The following is a 22,329-nucleotide window of genomic DNA, read 5'->3' as shown; positions in this document are numbered from 1 at the left end:
AATCACGTAAATTATGACAGTTGAGTGTGAGTACTTAAGATGGGGGGGGGGGGGGTGAAAACAAAACTATGGCAATAATGAGGGGGAACAGTAATCGGTGATTAATAAAACTTCGAGCAGTCTACAGTGACAAATGACTTGTGAAGACGTTCTGACAAGTGTACATATGAGAGAGAGAGAGAGAGAGAGAGAGAGAGAGAGAGAGAGAGAGAGAGATTCGACCAACCAGCAAATGAGCAGAAATCTGTTGACAATTTGGACTCAAGCAAAATTAATTAGCAAGTCATCTGACATCTTATAAACGAATAGGTAGCTATTCCCATTTGTGAAATTCGCAGTTGACACAACCTTTCTTACAATGGCACAATAGTTACCCAGGACGAAGACACGAACCAAACCCAACATCATAGTACAAATGGGTGAGTACCTAAAGTCGAGGTGATTATTGATGGAAATTACGGGAAAACTGGTTTGGCAACACTCAACACCCCCTCCCCCCTTCCATCCCCTCGTCACACGCCCAAATGAAGACCGCCAAGTGTCAGAATATTATTTATTGAACAGATTGTTGTAGATATATAAATCTTATGGAAGCCTTTGATCCAATTTAAAACTCTCTACATGTATAAATGGCAGTGTAAGACCACCAATTTTTTCAGGAGAAAATAAACATTAAATTCTAGTAAAGTAGAAATTATAATGACGTATAAATGCGACGACCAAGAGTACATTATTCCCGTAGCGTCGAGCCCGTTTTCTTTGATCAGTCAGTATCTTGAGTTGTCTTTATCTGCGCTTTCTTTCTTTTTTTTTTTTTTCTTGCACCGGTTAAAATAAAATTCGAGCTTCCATGAACCTATACGTCAATTTATCGACTAAGTTTAAAGAAGCAGAAACGCCACTCTTATCATCTGATAGTGATAATACATCGTATATGTTCATACTTCCCCAACTACCACACAACTTTCAATACAGAAGTGGACAAACTGGCAACGTCTAAATGCCGAGAGAAAAATCGTGATTAGACCTACTTAGGTCTATGGTTTTAGTCAACACACCCTGTATCAGGGGAATAATGAAGCCCGACATGGACTTACAACGCCTACAATTCGATACAAATTTCAGGATTGCCAGTTTGGCTTCCATACGGAAAGTTTACCCTGGGGTGGGGTTGGGGGTTAACCTATAAGAGGTCTTCATGTTTTGTTTGTTTGTATGGTGCTTTTACGTTGCATGGTTCCATGCAACGGGACCAACGGCTGACTTCCAAACCACGTCGAGATTGAACCTCTATCATCAGAAATACACATCGCTCAGACCTCTCACTGAAAAGGAACTTGGAAAAACTACTTAAATGTCTTAGTAGCTCCAGGACTCGTGCAGATCAGCATGCTACTAGAAACAGGCAAGACGCAACCCGGAAGACCACACCATTCGGTGCAGTGTAGGCATTACTTAAGGTTCTTTGTAGCGTCTCTTCGGCCCCTAGCTGCAACTACTTTCATTCCTTTAACTGTACCTCCGTTCACATTCTCTTTTCCATCTTACTGTCCACCCTCTCCTAACAATTGTTTCATGGTGCAACTGCTTCAAATCAAACTCGGCTATTCGTGGTCCTGCATATATTCCAACCCGAAATACTATATGCCATTTTTTTCTATATCTTTCAGAGCTCCCAAAAAGGTGTGGTGGACAGGTTAATTAAGACCACAGGTTGCCAGGTGGACTCCCGGGATACTACCGCTCTTCTTGGCCTTATCTTTGCTTCCTTTTTTATTTTTATTTTTATTTTACCTTCATCTTAAGACCTCATATACATCATTCCTGTCCACTTCAGTTGGAACACAGTGTTTGTGGTTCGTACTGATTTACTATTTTACGCCTGCCTTATTTATTCTTTCTGTTGTTATCCCTGTCTACTACATATCTTAACTTACTTATCAGTTGCTGCTTTATATCTGTTTTTATTCTCTCTTTAATGTGTATGTCAATTTTTTTAAACATTTCTAATTTATTTAATCTTAATGACTTAATGTTTATTTCTAATTTATATTATATTTTTTTCTAATTCACATCTAAAACGTTTTTCTACAATTATTGTGAAAATGAATACAGTAATAGGCCAAGTCAGGAAACGGCTAAATAAGACGATTTTCGCAATTCATACTAGATCAGACTAAGAGCGTTACACGTCACTAAATACATTTGAAAACAAATGGTTTAGATGCTATACTATCTTACCGACAGTTCACTAAGGATAAAATGCGATGTACTTAATTCTTAACTCCAAATCCTAAGAAGAGTCTTTACTGAAATGACTGAACACAAGGGCGATCTTGGCATGATTTCTCTCTATCTAAAACCACTCTCTCTCTTTTTTTCAGAATGAAATTTGTGATTTCCAGAGGATAATTTTGCAACGAGAGCACACAGATCACGCTCATACATAGAGTATACGCCAGTCCTCATTTACAACCGTAATTAAGTAATGTACTGCAGTTTCTAGAAACATTACACTTACCAAATTGTATGAGAACATAACAAGAGGTTGTTAAAATAGAAAAATATAAAGAAAATAAGATTTACAAGACGCACTCGCAACAGGTTGTCTGTACTGGTAGAAAAAAAAATAAATTAAACGACGGTATTATAAAAGCTTTTTTATCTTCACCAACGATAACTGATTTCCAGCTACAAAACAACACTAGAGTGAGACTGAAGACTGCAACCCAACACGTATAGAACATGTTTGTTACTCCAAGCAAAGCCCAAATTCTCTGAAATGGGGAAAAATAACTGGAGTGTGTGGTAGCTGTATAATATCTGGAAGAAGTCAAGGGAAGAAGCATTGCCTAACAACTTTTAAAATGATACAAATTTTAGAAATGAGGAGAGTGATGTTAGCCTTACTAAAAACACATACATCAGCCAAAACCATTACAACCACTGAAGATAATGAGAGGCTTAAAAATGCTTTACTGTACACAAATCAAGACACCACCTTTACAACCATATGCCGGTGCATAAAAGCAATCGGGCCTTCAGAAGAGACTACACAAAAGTGGTCTGATTTTCAAGAAGCCAAAAGGCACAACCATCAAAATCAGTCACGACAACAAACAATACAAACCCAGCAGTGTATTTATTTATTTATTTATTATAAAAACTTTCCAATCCAACCGAAAGTGACAGCTGCTGCACTATCTGTGGCTTGTAAGACAGCAGCACACTTTCCATACCAAGCGCCTCAGTGTCGTGGTCGGTATGGTGTTGGCGTGCCACCTCATTGGCCGCGAGTTCGATTCTCGGGCATTCCACTGAGGTGTGAGCTATGTGTATTTCTGGTGATGGAAGTTCACTCTCGACGTGGTTCGAAAGTCAAGTAAAGCCGTTGGTCCCGTTGCTGAATAACCACTGGTTCCATGCAACGTAAAAGCACCATACAAGCAAGGAAGCAAGCATAAGCATACTATAACTGGTTTGTTACATTACGTTGCATGGCACCAGTTGGTTATTCAGCAACGGGACAACGGCTTTGCGTGACTCCGAACCACATCGAGAGAGAACTTCCACCACCAGCAATACACATATCTCACCCCTCAATGGACTGCCGGAGAATCGAACCCGCGGCCACCGAGGTGGCAGGTCAAGACCATACCGATCACGCCACTGAGGCGCTGAAATTGGGGAAAATAACTACAGATTTCAGTTGATTACCTGGAAGCAGACAAGGGAAGTCATTAACATAGAAGAACCTCTTGTTCCCTTTCCAAATTACCACTGCATTAAAAGCACGCGCCCAACCAACCTCTTCAGGAGACCGACAAATCCCAAAGCACTTCAGATAATATGAAGGTCTCCGATCACAAAAATAAAGGAGAAATAAATACGCAGTTTAGAAAAACTGGGAGAATTATTAAAACAATACTTCACAGTGGGATCGGTTTAAAGACCTTGTAAATGGCAAGACATTTACAAACCAAAAAGCACTCGACTTTAATCATAATGACTGTTTTTCCGATTTAATAAATAATGAAGACTGTAAGTACCACCAACAAAGAGGAGCCTCCTCCTCTTGAGCATCCCTTCTGGAAAGAATTCATCGCCCTTTAGTAGTCAGCCGCCTCTCTCTCTCTCTCTCTCTCTCTCTCTCTCTCTCTCTCTCTCTCTCTCTCTCTCTCTCTCTCGAAGACAACAACAACCAGCGCTTCCCTACTACCCGCCCTTACATAACCCCACGATGCCAACATGGTCCTCCCCCAAACCCTCCGCTTCTCTCTTAAAAGAAAGAAAGAAAAAAAAAATAGGCCCCCATGAGATCCTTCAATCAAAATCCCGGATAATCCGACGTTTTTCCTTACATGGGTTAAAGGTAGCAGCAGCATGGGCAGCAAGCAGAAGAAGAAGAAGAAGAAGAAGAAGATGAAGATGAACTAGTTAGACCTCAACACTACACTACTACTACGTCCCATCCCGGACCTACGACGATCCACAAACACCCTCCTCCTCCTCCTCCTCCTCCTCTCCATCTCCAGGACACAAGTCCTATGCTCTAGGACCTCCATACCCGCTGCCTCCTACCAGCGTACCGTACGTACCTTGGAAAAAAAAAAAGAGCGAGGAAGACGAGTTCTGAGCGAACCATTGAAATTCCTTTACGTACGATTTCGAGCAGGACCAATAACTTCAGGGGGGAATTTTCTTATGAGTAAACAATGTATCCTCTCTCTCTCTCTCTCTCTCTCTCTCTCTCTCTCTCTCTCTCTCTGGTCAAAACTTCTGTTCGAAGTTATCTTGATTATACGACCCTTGAAAGAAATCTTCTGTGAATGCAGATTTTGATGAGTCTAACGACGTATGTAGTATTAAATGGAAAACTATAAAATTGTACTTGCTCGCGTGAAGGCTATCGACCTAATTTGTATATAGACAAGTTATTGTTCTCGCCTTCCTACACGGCTATAAATGATTCCCGATTTACAACTGGTCTTGGTCTATAGGACTTGAAAGACATTTTATCTGCGTCGAATATATTTAGTGAAGAAAGCTTAACAAATAAAAAAATTCAAGTTATCTTCTTACCGACAAAAGAAATTCAAATTCTAAACATTGAAAAATCATCAAAAAACCAATTTCAAACTCTCAACTTTTAAAAAAAAATCAATAAACCTCTTTTTTACGGACAAAAGAAATAAAAATTCTAAACATTATAAAAAAACAATAGACATTTTTTACGGAAAAAATACAAATTCTAAGCATAAAGTATCAGTAAACTTTCTTTAACGGACAAAAATACAATTTCTAAACATAAAAAAAAACAATAAACCTTTTTGACGGAAAAAATATAAATTCTAAGCATTAAAAAATCTATAAACTTATACAAATTCTCAGCATAAAAAAATCAGTAAGCTCTTTTTTACGGACAAAAAGAAATCTAAGCATAAAAAATCAGTAAGCTTTTTTTTACGAAAAAAAAAAACAAATTCTAAGCATAAAACATCAGTAAGCTTTTTTTTTAGAAAAAAAATTCTAAACACTCCAAACAAACAAAAGCAAGGCTATCCATTCTCAACTCTACTAACAAAGACATATACGGTTAAGTCAGATACTTCTGTTCTCTGCAACTTCATCGCCTGTCTTACGCCCACGGCAATTGGCAACTATATAAAAAAAAAACTAAATAAAAGTAAATCAAGTTGCTAGAGAATTGTAAACCAATAAAAAACCGGAGACAGGTGGAATTGTTAATATTTCACCGGTTCTCTTTTCCAGAAAATTGAATAATACTGATCGTAATTACATAAATAAGTTTATTTTATAATAAAAAAAATTCCATGGACTCTTTACTTCTCCTCAACATACAGGACCGACGCAAAAATCCTCTTCAATCCTAAGACCTCCAACACAAATAAATAAAGATGCTCTCTCTCTCTCTCTCTCTCTCTCTCTCTCTCTCTCTCTCTCTCATATTAAGGATAGAGAGAAACGACATCGCTTTACATTTTTTAAAACCGCTATGTTAAATTAAAATGTTATAAGAAATGCCATAGCAACAGAAGAAGCAGAAGCAGTATTATTATTATTATTAGTAGTAGTAGTAGTAGTAGTAGTAGTAGTAGTAGTAGTAGTAGTAGTTTACTAGAAAGGAAGAAAGCGCAATAAATCGTGACACCAATGAACAGTACTCTGACGGCGCCTGCTGCCTCCTTGCAAGTATGTGTCAACAAGCAAACATGCAGACGTCGGGTGAGGGGATAGCCCAGCTTGCATGCACGAAACTAGTTGAGGAGGAGGAGGAGGAGGAGGCAGAAGAAATTTGATAAGGTACACCGGGTATAGACTAACAGCCATTCGTACCCAGGGTCTTGAAGGTCAAATGCCCCAGTGTATGGTTTGGTGCGTTTCAGTTTCGCAATAATCTCTCTCTCTCTCTCTCTCTCTCTCTCTCTCTCTCTCTCTCTCTCTCTCTCTCTCTCTCTCTCATCTGTTCTGTCACACCACTGGTGTAAAACAAATAAGAAGTCCTTGTTATCCTCCTTATCAAGTTAAGTGGTCATCAACAACAATTAAAATACACTTACATCAACGAGACACTATAACACTTCCCCGGCACCATTTAAGAAAATAAGACGTTAATTCAACGTTACTAGTATTTCGTCAAGATTAAACGTTCCTTAAGCAGCGGTTTTTTGTAAAAATAAATAAATAAATAAATAAATAAATAACAATAAAAATAAAAAATTTTAAGGACCTACGACCACCACTTCCATCCACCATGACATGACGCAAAAATCATACTTATATATATTATATAGATATATAATATATATATATCTATATATATATATATCTTTCTAAAATGCCCGTGCCATCGGCCTTCGCTTTCAATAGCTGCTAAAAAAAGAGATAGTGGTAGTGGTAGATGACCCCAGGCCAAAGCGGACCGCACCACCCGGTGGTCTCTACTCAATGAACCCCCAAAACTTAATTATTATTTGGGCCCCTTGAATATCAAGTGTTCTCTGCATACTTCAGTCCGGGCCGCTCTACGCAGCCAGCCAGACGCATCTTCTGTTATTTTCTATTAATACTACTACTAATGATACTTCTACTAAGGCAATAACTACTACTACTTCTACAACTGCTATCAAAGTTAAGGAGGTCAAGAGAGTTAGGTTGGATAAACAATGCAATGCAACTATAGTAAATTCACATCAACCTTGCATTTGATGTCTAGGCCAGTCCCTTACGACGCTCCTGATTGGCTGTTGATAAGCCAATCACAGAGCTGTAAACTCTCAGTCTCTCGAGAGAGTTCACATAGGTAGGATGTATGTTTTACTCTCCTGAGGGATACTACTTTTGACAGACGTATCCCTCTAGAGGTGGAACATAGATCCTACCCATGTGGACTCTCGAGAGAGACTGAGCGTTTCCAGCCCTGTGATTGGCTTATCAACAGCCAATCAGGAGCGTCGTAAGGGACTGGCCCAAGACGTCTAATGCACGGTTGATGTGAATCTACAATAGCGGTCTAAGAGTCGCTGTACAGAAAATCCTGAAGGGTAGTACTGTCCACTGATGGTAGCACTGATATCCATCTCATTCAAATACACTTCTATGGCCATTCTGTCGAAGCTTTTCCCTCTCTCTATTTCTCGAGATGCTTCTAATTTCTTACTCTGGAGATGCTTTCAAGTTTAAGGCTACCATTCCGTTAATGCCTTCGTCTCACCTTTTCCTTAACATCAGCATTTCTTCGTTCCCTAAGTGCTTTTAATTCCCTTGGGCTTTGATTTTTTTTCCAATGTTCCCTGTATGCTTTTAATTCATTTAAAAGCATTGAAGCTGGATCTGACTTGGGACCTGAACACAAAGACCTGGACAGTTAGAATTATGCCCTGTATCAAGGTAATAAAATGATCGTTGGCAATTCACCTTGCCCCAGCCAGGAACTTCTGCTCTAAGGTCTTCTTCAGTGGTTCAGCTTATGCACACGACTGGAAAGTGAGTATATCCCGGCTTAGCTTGAGCATCAAAACCAGGATTCAACCCTCGTCATTAGCGTTCGATATAGACTGAAAAAAAAACCGTCCATTTCATTCTAAAGGTATCTCTTGGGAACTACTCAAGTTCTACGGGAAACCGCGCAACTTCCTTTCACACCAGACAGGTTTATTCAATCGTTCGTCTTGCGCGACTCTCGCTTTCTTCTTCTTCTCAAAGGTCGTCTGCATTAGGTAGGTTGCTACTGCTGCTAACGTGTCTTTTTTCATTTGTGTAGGCCGACGGGGTTGAGCTAGCAACTGACTCAAATCTGCTCCAAGAATGAAACGAAAGGAAGAGGACTAGCTCTAAAGATAGAAAACCAGGCCATCCATCCACCTATCGTTTCCACTTAACTGGGAGTGGCTCCCTGGGAAATCAAAATACGTCGATGCTGTTATATTAGCACTGATGCGTCGTGGATCGTGGATGAAGTAAATTCACGCCAAACCTCCACAAACCTGGTCTCTTCAAAAACCTACACAAAAGGCTAACCAGCAGCGCGTCATACCTCCAGCATACAATGCACTATTCTCTAACTTCCAAGCAGTCTCTCGCTCCCTAGATGCCGAAACCTTTTTCATTTTTGACATTTTTTTTCACGCGACCCATCCAATTCTTTCTAGGCCCTTCTCTCTTTCTACCTCCCAACGCTATAGTTCCTCGTTGGACGAGCGGTTTTCGGGCTCGCCCTACCAATCTGGTGGACCTAAGTTCGATTCTCGGCTCGGCCAACGCGGAATCAGAGGAATTTATTTCTGGTGATAGAAAATAATTTCTCGATATAATGTGGTTCGGATCCCACCATAAGCTGTAGGTCCCGTTACTACGGAACCAATAGGTTCCTAGCCGCGTCAAAAATTTCTAATCCTTCGGGCCGGTCCTAGGAGAGCTGTTCATCAGCTCAGTGGTCTGGTTAAACTATGATAGATATTTAACCTCCCAACGCTTTCGAATATTGTACGTAAGCTCTCTATCACTATTATTCATCTTTCAATCTTTCCACATTACCGGTCAATATCAAAATACTCTATTATTGTCGCAACTACATCACACACACACATATATACATAGCTTACATATGCATACATAAAGCAACTCTTTACAGTGGAAGTTAGTGAATTAGGAACGTTCCTTTCCATTTTGCCTTCGCTGACCTAGGGAGTGAACGAGTATTTGGTAGCCCGTCGGATGTAATGGGTCGCAAGAAGACTGAAGAGAGGAATGGAGACTGCAGACTCACTCACCCCACAAGATTTGATGAGAAGAGGATGGCTGCTGTCACCTTCTAAAGCCAGGCCCACCACAGGTAAGTTACAACTTAAACCAAAGCCTAAATATCTTGGCCTTAACATGGGAGTCGAACTGACTTTATAATGAATCTATATTCGAAGTCGAACTGGCTTGTAAAGGGTCTATATTCATCCACAATACGAATCCTCTTAAAAATAACTGTTGTTCATTCTTTTGCCATTGTAAAACAGACACAGGAGTCCATTGTCAAAATGGTAATCAGCTGATGCTGTTTAAAACGAGACATCCTATTTCCAGTCATGGTCGAATTGAATTTGGTAGGATTAAAATTGGCATAAATTTATCTTCAAATCGACGAAGAATTAATCTAATCATTAGATTCTTCCTTCCTCTATTTCGAGAAAAAAAAAAATCTACCAGAATTTTGTACAAAGAACAACCTCGTATTTGTACAGTGGCACTATACCATTCACACACAAGGGACTTTTGGGCACAAAAAAACATCCAAGCATCCACTCTGTGAACTTATTTACATTTGTATTTATTTACTAACTTGTTAATTCATGTGTATTTCGAATAACTGATCTCCTCTTCCTGTATTTGCCATTACCTTTTGTTACATCTTTCGAATGAACACCATAATTTGATTAATTAATTTATTTTTTCTTCTTTTTTTAGTAAGCGAAATCTCTTCTTTCTGTATCTCCCTTTACCTCCTCTTACCTCTTTCGAAAGAGCACCATATTCTTCGGAATATGGAAGTTCAAGTCAATGGTCCCTTTAGTGGTCTTGTTCCATATCAACTGGGTTCATCTTCTGAATAATAATAATAAGAGAGAGAGAGAGAGAGAGAGAGAGAGAGAGAGAGAGAGAGAGAGAGAGAGAGAGAGAGATTGATTGATTGTGCGTTATCTGGCGTCACAACTACCAGGGTCACCGACGCCGTGCAGAGAGAGAGAGAGAGATGAGAGAGAGAGAGAGAGAGAGAGAGAGAGAGAGAGAGAGAGAGAGAGACTATGATATCATACTTTATCTGTAAAAAAAATTGAAATATAACTATATAGACTGATCTTTACCTTGCATTTGAAAGTAATAATAATAATAATAATAATAATAATAATAATAATAATAAATAATAATAAATAAATAAATAAATAATAATGCGCCTGTTACACCTGTCTCCCTTTGTCTTCAATCCCCCACGGACAGAAAGGGCGTGACCAAGAGGAAATTCCCAAAAGGAGATATATATATATACGTCCTGATCATAGCAATCTTCAACAATGTCAGGGTGACACTGACGTATGTTTCACCCACCTACATAGGTAAATAAGTATTATGTATTTACACGTTAAGTAGTTTACAGCCGCTATAATAGTAAAAAACAGACGTTTAGTTTTTTTCTTATAAATAATTCTAATGCAAGAATATCAGAGCTACGTTTAATAACAGGTAAAACTCAAGATAAGATTCACTTCCAAGCACTTCCCACAATTCATTATGAAAGGAACTAGCTAAGGTTAAAATTACTACAAGAATGGTAGATAAATTTACACACGGAGAGAGAGAGAGAGAGAGAGAGAGAGAGAGAGAGAGAGAGAGAGAGAGAGAGAGACTGGCGACCGAGACAGTGCAGTGAGTATTTTGGTGCCAGACAGAGCTATTTCAAGACATGTCTCGTACTCTCTCTCTCTATATCTCTACTCTCTCTCTCTTCTCTCTCTTCTGATCTCTCTCTCTCTCTCTCTCTCATATAATGGTCAGTCACTGGTTTTGAATATAGACCGTAGGCTGGAGGGAAAAACGACTTGGTGGAAACATAAAATAGAATTCTGACAAAGAAAAATTCATAATAGAATGTTGATACGTCATGCATAATAATAATAATAATAATAATAATAATATAATAATAATAATAATAATAATAATAATAATAATAATCTTATCTAAAAATTGAAGACATAAAAAAATCCCCCCCCCCCCCCCCCCCCCCCCCCCCCCCCCCCCACCTAGAATCTCAAACAGCAAAGTCTGTTTACCCAATATTATGACAAAGACAGATCTTACAAGATTATAATGGCAATTCGTAACTGCTCAATGGCCCCCAAAAATAATCCCAAATGGCTAACGTAATCAACGTTGGATATGGTCAGTACCTGAATGATGTTCCCGGTATGTGGTGGGGGAGGGGAGGGGAGGGGTGGGTAGGAGGGGTTCTCTGGAGCGTCCCTTCGGCCCCTACCTGCAACCCCTTTCATTCCTTTTTCTGTACATCCATTCATAATATCTTTTTTTAAAAGTACAAAACTGCGAGGTTTACCTCCTATTACACCTTTCAAATTTACCTGCTCTCAATTTCCTTTCCAGCGCTGAATGACCTTTAAAGTCCCCGAGCTTGGCATTTTGGCCTAAACTCTATAACGTACTACTCTCCCTCCATTCCGGTACCTCCTGTTACACCTTTGAAATCATCGCCAAGAGACGCCCACGCAGAGTTTTGCCGGATGCCTTAAGCAACATGTTATTATGACCAATTTGTCATCAATATGGTCATGGAAGGCTCTACTGTGCGTGTGTTTGTGTGCATGCGTGCACGCGCGTGTGTGTGTGTTTTTTTTTAATACTAAATCGATGCTTAGACTGAAATAAACTGTTACTATGTCCAAGGACACATTGCCACAATAAGATATATATATATATATATATATATATATATATATATATATATATATATATATATTATATATATAGACACACACACACAATGAAAGTTGACCAAGGATTGGAATGTAATACTGACGTCAAGAGACAAGCTCTGGGACCAATGAGTTTATTCAGCGCTGAAACGGATACTGAGAGTAGGTACAACTGTCTGAAACGGAGTAACATACGAATTTGAGGATTCAAGTTGAGAGAGAGAGAGAGAGAGAGAGAGAGAGAGAGAGAGAGAACATTTCCCCTTGGCAGAAACGAAACTCGGATACTAAAACAAAAGTAATCAATAAAAATCAAAGCCGCGGTCGTAAAATCTCAAGGCAAAGAACACAACCTTCGTCAGGTCAAACACACACACACACACACACACACACACAGCTGTTGCCATCAGCAGAGTCTCTGCTGCCTGCAGCTTGAAGGCAACTCTTCACAACTATTATATGATAGTTTTGGGAATTCCAAACACCATGGATGCTACACACAAGTACAAGTGAAGATTTGTACGCTTTTTTTTTTTTCTGGATTCTCATTCCTTAGACGATTCTCATTCCTTAGACGATTCCATTCCTTAGACGATTCCCATTCCTCAGATGATTCTCATTCCTTAGACGATTCCCATTCCTCAGATGATTCTCATTCCTTAGACTATTCCCCTTCCTTAGACGCCTCTCATTCCTTACACGATTCCCATTCCTCAGACGATTCTCATTCCTTACACGATTCCATTCCTCAGGCGATTCCCATTCCTCAGATGATTCTCATTCCTTAGACTATTCCCCTTCCTTAGACGACTCTCATTCCTTAGACGATTCCGTTCCTTAGATGATTCTCATTCCTCAGATGATTCTAATTCCTCAGACTAATCCCATTCTTCAGACTATTCTCATTCCTTACACGATTCTCATTCCTCAGACGATTCTCACTACTCAGACGATGATTACCTAGTTAGATCCGTCTTCGAGATTCCACAGAATAGAGTAGAATATAGTATATTTCGCCCAAAGGCCAAGCGCTGGGTCCTACGAGGCCATTCAGCGCTGAAACAGAAATGGACAGTGAAATGCTTGTGAGGTGCCACAGGAGGAAAACCTCAAAGCAGTTGCACTTTTAACCAATTGTTAGCAGAGGGTGGAAAGTAAGATAGGAAGAAAGAGAACACGAACGGAAGCACACTTAAAGAAACAGAATAGTGGCAGACACGACGTATAAATACCTGTAAACGCTCATTGAGAACAGCGACCCGGACTAGTGATCAAGCTGAGAAGACTGGGGTCCTTTAGGAGATCATTCCTTCCGAAGGAAACCGTCTTAATTCATACAATATGCTTCATTAAAATATCTCTCGCTTATGGTTACATGGGAAGAAAAATCGAACATTAATATATGAAGACAGCATCTAAAAGCAGTATCATATATCCAAACCTTTCTTGAGTTCTTTTTTCACCGAGATAAAGATTAACGAACTTTATTTTCGAGTTATATAAGAGTGTGTTGTGTATTTTATGAACATCAGAGTAATTTACATTACGATAAAAAAACAAAATTACAACAGCTTATATGTATATGTATATATATATATATATATATATATAGATATATATATATATATATAATATATATATATATATATATATATATATATATATACACATTATAAACATAAATACACACACACACATTATATATATATATATATATATATATATATATATATATATATATATATAATGCTATATATAGAATATATATGTGTGTGTGTGTGTGTATTTATAATTACACCCCAAAACTCTCCAATACCGAATATATGCAGGCGGAAGAAAAGAGCTGAAAACTGTCATTCACGTGCTCATTCAACCACCTTACAAATTACACAGAGAGAGAGAGAGAGAGAGAGAGAGAGAGAGAGAGAGAGAGAGAGACCCATACATGGTAATCGATACAGGAAGAAGAAAAACGAAAGACCACCACTGGTATAGTAGACTCACACCAACTGTGCATTTGATGTATAGGCCAGTCCCTTACGACCCTCCTGATTGGCTGTTGATGAGCCAATCAGAGGGCTGGAAACTCTCAGTCTCTCGAGAGTTCACATAGGCAGGGTGTATGTTCCACCTCTCCTGAAAGACGAATACCTCAAGAGAAGTGAAACATAGATCCTACCCATGTGAACTCTCGAGAGAGACTGAGAGTTTCCAGCCATGCGATTGGTTTATCACCAGCCAATCAGGAGAGTCGCGAGGGACTGGCCTAGACATCTAATGCACGGTCGATGCGAATCTACTATAGTATATAATGACGTTCAAATTCCACCGTGTCCGGTTCGCCAGTGTTTGAATTCAACGGAAACAGTTTGGAGAAAGGAAGTCCCCCCCCCCCCCCTCTCTCTCTCTCTCTCTCTCTCTCTCTCTCTGTATGCCCACTGGAGTTGCTGCAGATGTCATGATGCTGCTGATTATCCTCAACCGACCCTTCCCTATACGGGGCGAGTCCATAGCCTTGTAAAGGACGGGACCATACGATGCAAGTTATGGCTAAATATTCATATAACCGTATTGATTATGTATATGGGGGCATTCTGCCTTTATTTTCAGAAAGGTGGGACACACGTCTAAAATTACGTGTAGATTTAAAAGGTACATGGTGCATTATTCCTCAAAGATATGGGTAGAATGCTGGTGGTGGTGGAGTCTCTCTCTCTCTCTCTCTCTCTCTCTCTCTCTCTCTCTCTCTCTCTCCATAAGTAGTAAGAAATTATGTATATAATAATATATATATTATATATATATATATATATATATTATACAATTATATGTATATACACACACGCATATATATATATATATATATATATATAATATATATATATATATATATATATATATATATGTTGTTATGTGTTTGAGTGCATATGATGAAATACCGAATTCACTATATGTAAATGCCGATTCCTTTCCCGGACAGAATATGTTCACAAATATGCCAGCAGTATAAATATGTATGCATACAAGCATGTATAAAAATGTATGCATACACGCATACAAAACGCATCGACACGCGCACCCGAGCGGCGTAGTACATCACAAATTTTCAACAACCCACCCCGCCCCCAACGGCAGACTACGTAAAAGCTTGCCTGGGCGGCCTTCCGTGACCACAGACAACTTCCTCCTCTAGAAGAAGAAGAAGAAGAAGAATAAGAAGGAGAAGAAGAAACAACTCCCTACATCAAACTTTCTTTCGACGGAAGGTCCAGATGGACGAGAGAGGGAGGACTCCGTGGTTGGAGACCCGACCGACTGTACTACCTCTGGGTTTAAGGATTCATGATTTGTTTACAGTTTCATCTATTTATCTATTCATTTATTTATTCATTCATTTGTTAAATTATTTTCCCTTTCTGAAGACTGGTCTCTTCTTTCTGTATTTCCTATTACCTTCTTTGGAAGCTTGGATATATATTTAAGAATTTACATATTAGAACAAATATATTTATATACATATATATTTAAATATTTTCATATGAAATTTATTATAAATTTAATTTTGTCCTATTCAAATTAATTTCGGCGTCAATAACCTAGATATTGTGACCCAATGGTGTCCTGTCCTATATCATTGTCAGACCAACCATTGTGGCGAACTTTACCCTTGAATAAAACTAAGACTACCGAGGCTAGAGGGCTGCAATTTGGTATGTTTGATCATTAGAGAGTGTAATCCAAACTTATCCATTTGCAGCCCTGGGCCCCGGTCTCAGTAGTTTTTAAGATCGAGGGCAGACAGGAAAGTGTGGATGGACACACAGACCCATCTCAATAGTTTTCTTTTAAAGAAAACCACGGCGATCACCTAGTTTAAGAACTAATGCAAGTAGAAGTGGCCAAGCTCTAGGTTACACCAAAGGCTAGAAACGAGCAATTTACAGTCTTTGGAACGATTTACAACCAAGCTTCAAAACTCGTGTAAATTTAACACATACTAAAAGAATCAAGCAAGGAATCAGATCCATCACTTTCACGAATAGCATTATAAGAATCAAAGAAAATATTTGGCTATTAATATAGAACATACAAAACTGTACATAGTGTGTATATATATATATATATATATATATATATATATATATATATATATATATATATATATATATAATACAGAGAGAGAGAGAGAGAGAGAGAGAGAGAGAGAGAGAGAGAGAGAGAGTTACAAGGATTAGGATGTCTCAAAGGCGTGTTCGTCCATCCGAGAGGAGACATCATGTGCACATTATCTATAGGAGAGAGAGAGAGAGAGAGAGAGAGAGAGAGAGAGAGAGAGAGAGAGAGAGAGAGTATGTTTATACTCTCTGACTCAGTGATTGACCAACAGATAAATGATAAGCGTTTTCCTGGCATGAATATATATATATAGGGGTGGGGGGTGGGGGGGAGGGGCATGAGCGCCTTTGTTCGCAAGGCGCGGCACAGGAAGGGCTCAAAAGGGGGTATATAAATACGTATCGTGCGACAGAGAGAGAGAGAGAGAGAGCCTCTATGGGTAGCGCAGCGCAAGGAATTAAGGCCTGCATGTATGGGGGAAAAGGTGAGTCATAGACCTCTTGACACATTCTCTCTCTCTCTCTCTCTCTCTCTCTCTCTCTCTCTCTCTCTCTCTCTCTCTAGCGCGCGCGCGCACGAGTGACGTATGAGACGACGGTGACAACATTATCGTTCAGCGTAGGTGGATATGAAGGTGGAGCTTGCTCAGGCTAGAGAGAGAGAGAGAGGTGGGTCTCTAGAAGAGGGGAAAAAGGAAGGTAAGGGTAGGGGTGTACACGGCGGAGGGGGGTGAAAGCGGGGGTGATATGGCTTCAAGGGGAAGGAGACGCCTACGACGTTACCTTGACGCGAGGGAAACGGGCTGGTGGAGGTGGAGGTGGAGGAGGAGAATGTAGGCAATAAGAAGGAATGGGTTCGAGGTTGAGGAGAGGGGATGGGCAGTGATTGAAGGAGAGAGAGAGAGAGAGAGAGAGAGAGAGAGGAGGTTTGGGTAGGGGGACCTTACTCGTGTTATTGCACCTGAAACGTTCCACCCCCCCCCCCCTCTCTCTCTCTCTCTCTCTCTCTCTCTCTCTCTCTCTCTCTCTCATACACACACCCACATGCACAGAAACATTTAAACACAAAGTAACGATGAAGGAACACAGTAACTGTTGCTAAGGTAATCAAAATAAATTCTAGCGCGTGATTTTTCCCTCGAGGGAACTTCTCCAGATATAATGTCGAAATGAATATAGCTGCTTTCTCTTTTTCTCACAAGTTGGCATCTAATGGCACAAGCATACACATCAACTGAATATATAGCTTCGTAAATACTAAGCAAATCAGTAAGTAAATAATAATAATAATAATAATAATAATAATAATAATAATAATAATAATAATAATGGTAATAATGGCGAAACAAATAAAAAGTTATGTATGGACACAACTATAATTTTGTAATCATACATAACTGTGGATTTGTTTTTCCTTTTTAAGGCTCGTGCTGTTTTGAGTAGTTTTTTGTAATAATAATAATAATAATAATAATAATAATAATAATAATAATAATAATAATTCACTCAGGTTCAAAATGCTAAAATTACAATCCAAAAGGAAGGACATCAATGCCAGAGAGAGAGAGAGAGGAGAGAGAGTGGAGAAATGAATCGGTAAAGTATAGGAAACCATGATATTTAAGGACCTGTCCTCTTTATGTAAAACCTGACATCGCAATGACCCCGGTCACCGACGCCCAAAATGAACAACGCCCACTAGCAAATACCCCTAATGTATACTAGTATTGCACCACCCCCCCAACCCCCTTTTTTTTTTTTTTGCCATGCCCTGGGTTGGGTTAGGTTAGGGTTGATCAAAATAGAACCCTATGGAATCACCACTGATAATTTGGGTGAGGGAAACATTACGAGATTATTTTCAAGAAGAGTTCCTAGCTGGTCGGGTGGGTTGCGTGCTAGCATACGATTCGGTAGTCGCGGGTTCGATTCCCCGTTCTGCCAACGTGGAATCAGAGGAACTGATTTTGGGTGATCAGAAATTCATTTCTCGTTATAATCTGGTTCGGATCCCACAATAAGCTGTAGGTCACGTTGCTAGGTAACCAATTGGCTCCTAGCCACGTAAAAATATAAAAAATCCTTCGGGCCAGCCCTATGAGAGCTGTCAATCAGCTCAGTCGTTCTGGTTAAAACTAAAATATACTTTATTTTCAAGTTTTTAAGATGTGGCGTCCATTTTTTTTTTTTTTTTTGAGACAGGACAGGTCCCAGTACTAGGTTACCAGTCTGGAATAGGCCGCTTAGTGACGTCACATTCTACGGACCAAGAGGCAAATTTCTCATCACTACAGCACTAATCACGCAAATTTAAAAGATGGGACTGTGATGAGTTTGTTAGTAAAGTTAATAACCACGCCGACATCAAAGGAAAAGAGAGAGAGGCAAGAGAGAGCGAGAGAGAGAGAGAGAGAGAGAGAGAGAGAGAGAGAGAGAGAGAGCCGCTCAACTTCAAATCAAAACTTCCTCGCCTGGTCAGTGTCCCATCCACCTACAGTAGCTAATCCCTTTTGCAAAGGTCAAATGGCACTTGCTACTTATCATCTTGAAAGGAAAAGAGAGAGAGAGAGAGAGAGAGAGAGAGAGAGAGAGAGAGAGACTTGAAATACCATGAGGGGAATGGCATAGCTGTCAGCAATAAAGGTGCCGCCAAACGTAGTATTTTAACTCTCTGTAACCATGAATACAATTATATATATATATTACATATACATATATATATATATATATATATATATATATATATATATATATATATATAGATATTAATATATAAGCGAAGCCACAAGAAAATGATAGTCAGATATCCAAAGCGCTTTCGTCTTTACTAAGGCAAAAGTGCTTTGGATTTCTGACTAGCATTTTCCTGTGGTATCGCTTATTTAATGAAGTCCACGTGCATCTACTGTGATTTTTTAAGAGCGGCGCGCGCACACACACACACACACACACACACACACACACACACACACACATATATATATATATATATATATATATATATATAATGTATATATTTGTGTGTGAAAAGAACAAAGTGAGAAGAAAAAGAGACAAAAAATGAAAAGAGAATGAAACTGATTCCTTTGAATAATAATAATAATAATAATAATAATAATAATAATAATAATAATAATAATAATAATAATAATATATTATGATTATTATTAATTAATTAAAATTAATAATTATTATTATTATATATTATTATTATTATTATCTACAACAATAAAATCCGAGTGGACCTTGTTTGTCCTATCCAGGGTGACAGCAGGGGGAGAAATGACACAGCCACCCTCTACCCCAAAAACATGTGTGTCCACCCTGGGTGGGGGGCGGGGTAGGTAGGGGAGACAACAGCACCAAGTTCCGGCCAAGCTCATTCTATCCACATGAAACAAGCACCAAAGGGGCCACTGACTTGAATTTTACGCTTCCAAAGAATAAGGTGTTTTTTTTTTATAGAAAGGAGTGACGGAATGTAATGGGAAAATACAGAAAGTAGTGATCATCTTTTAATAAAGAAACAATAAATGAACAAATAAATAACTAAACAGATAAAAAAAAGAGAGTAAATTGTTGAGATACAAAGAGAATATTATTACGGGTAGTAATGCACTGCATCTTTGAAGGCTTGAGCATAATCTATATATATGTATTTCAGTATGCATGTAAGTATTCGTCGATTGTACACCTGCATATTTATGTATACATGGAAGTATTCTTCGATCTGTACGCACGAATAAGAGAAAAAGTGACAATGGAAAACCAAGTGTAGACGAAGCTAATAATCCAACAACTACAACAACCCATATTCTAATTTATATATATATATATATATATATATATATATATATGGATATATATATATATTTATTTATATATATTTGTTGACGACCATAAATCCGTGACGTCTCTGGAACTTTCGTAATCAATAGTATATAAGTTAATTTGTAAACCGGTGAAAAAAACAATTAAAAATCCCCATCGTCGATACATATTGTATTATAATAAGAAGACCAATTCTAAGTCACTTTCCTTCAGGAGCGAACACGTACTATACAATTACGCGTCGCTTTCGATAATTTTCGAATACATAATAATAATAATAATAATAAAGTATCACATAGAACGTACCTTACCTTTCAATCTCCTTCCCGAGTTCGAATGGTTAACTAAAAATATAGTCAGATGCTTCATACATGCACGAGAGAGAGAGAGAGAGAGAGAGAGAGAGAGAGAGAGAGAGAGAGAGAGAGAGAGAGAGATACTACAAATATAATAAAAGCCATCATACATGAGAGAAAAAGAATTACTACAAATATAATGAAAAGCATCATACATACACGAGATAGAGAGAGAGAGAGAGAGAGAGAGAGAGAGAGAGAGAGAGAGAGAGAGAGAGAGAGAGAGAATTACTACAAATATAATAGATGGCATCATATATGCAAACGAGAGAGAGAGAGAGAACTACCACAAATATAATAAAAGGCATCAGACATGCAAACGAGAGAGAGAGAGAGAGAGAGAGAGAGAGAGAGAGAGAGAGAACTACCACAAATAATAATAAAAGGCATCAGACATGCAAACGAGAGAGAGAGAGAGAGAGAGAGAGAATTACTACAAATATAATAAAAGGCATCAGACATGCAAACGAGAGAGAGAGAGAGAGAGAGAGAGAGAGAGAGAGAGAGAGAGAGAGAGAGAGAGAGAGTCAGTCTGGTCTGTCACGAAAGGGGTACAATACCAGTCTAGACAAAACTCACCTGTTGCCAAGAGGAGGTCACCGATTGGCAGACGCTGCTGCTGGTGCCTCTTGGTGCTTCTTACAGGGCACCCAAAAAACCACGGCGCCACACGGTCCCATTTTATCCACTTACCTGTGCAAAAAGAGACAAGGGGAGAAAAAAATATATTAAAGAAAACGATTAACATTTTTTCTTTCACACTATTAAAAAATATATAACTCCTTTCACGCAAGGTATCTGAAAATAATAATTAAAGTCATTTTCATTCACGTGTATATTCTTTCAAGAATGAAAAATATACGAGACGTATTTATGAAGACGACGACAAACTCTTAAATAAATTTCTATAACAATTACAACAAATCCAGCAACAGACGCAGCAACAGATGCCTTCAGAGAAGTAAATAAGAATAAACGTAGGTACCGAAGGAGAAGAAGAAATATAAGTTTTCAATTTCGAATACTCATAGAAGTTTCAAAATGGCCTTTCATGAAAAGTCGTCAAAGAGCTAGATAATGAGAGAGAGAGAGAGAGAGAGAGAGAGAGAGAGAGAGAGAGAAGAGAGAGAGAGAGGAGATACAAGGATTAGGATGTCTTCAATGAAGAGACATCGTGTGCTCACTTATCTCTTGGAGTAGGTTTTAACTGTTCATTCACAGTGACCTAATGATTTTGTCTGGCTTTCTTTGAAACTCTTTCACAAATAAAAGGCGTCATACGAGAGAGAGAGAGAGAGAGAGAGAGAGAGAGAGAGAGAGAGAGAGAGAGAGAGAGAGAGAGAGAGAGAGAGAGAGAGAGAGAGACTTTTTGGCAGCGAAGAACGGGACCCAGATTAAAATACAAGACTACGGATGCTGTTAATGCGACAGGCTTTTGAAGGTTTGATCGTAGCAGCCAATGCTCTTCAGCTGATGTGTAGCCTATGCTTCTAGTTGATGCAATGGTACGAGAACGAACTGGTGTTACTTATCATTATTATTATCAAGATGAACCCTATCCATATGGAACAACCCCACCAAGGGGTCCACTGACTTGAAATTCAAGCTTCCAGAGAATATGGAATACAGAAAGTACTAGGAAACCCAGGAAGAAGAGATCAGTCATTGGAGAAAAAAAAAAAAAAAACAAAAAAAAAAAAAAAAAAAAAAAAAATCAATAAACAGATAACAACGTAAATGATCGAAATGCTAAGAGAATTGAACTTTCGTAGTTTTCTCCAAGAAAGACTCTGCTAACGTTCATGAGAAAATTACGAATATATCTGGAGAATGGAGAATGCATCAAGAAATGTGTACCACTTTATGATAAATCCAGTTTTGTTCCAAGAAAAACCCAAGAAAAACCAAGCAATTTTCCCTAAGATACTCTGCCATATTAGTTATCATGAGAAACTCTGAGTCATGAATGATTCAGTCATGTATCAAGAGACATTCAGTCAATTCTAAGGAATAATTCAATCACGTAAAAGG

General features: G+C 38.7%; 1 protein-coding gene across 1 annotated transcript in view; it reads right to left on the bottom strand.

The window, feature by feature from the left end:
* The window catches only part of LOC135227074 (serine/threonine-protein phosphatase 4 regulatory subunit 1-like), a 426,035-nt gene that overhangs the window by 274,199 nt on the left and 129,507 nt on the right, over positions 1–22,329 (bottom strand).

The sequence above is a fragment of the Macrobrachium nipponense genome, chromosome 15 (assembly GCF_015104395.2).
Source record: "Macrobrachium nipponense isolate FS-2020 chromosome 15, ASM1510439v2, whole genome shotgun sequence".
In the NCBI taxonomy this organism is placed as follows: domain Eukaryota; kingdom Metazoa; phylum Arthropoda; class Malacostraca; order Decapoda; family Palaemonidae; genus Macrobrachium; species Macrobrachium nipponense.
This window is presented reverse-complemented; position numbering and strand designations above follow the sequence as displayed.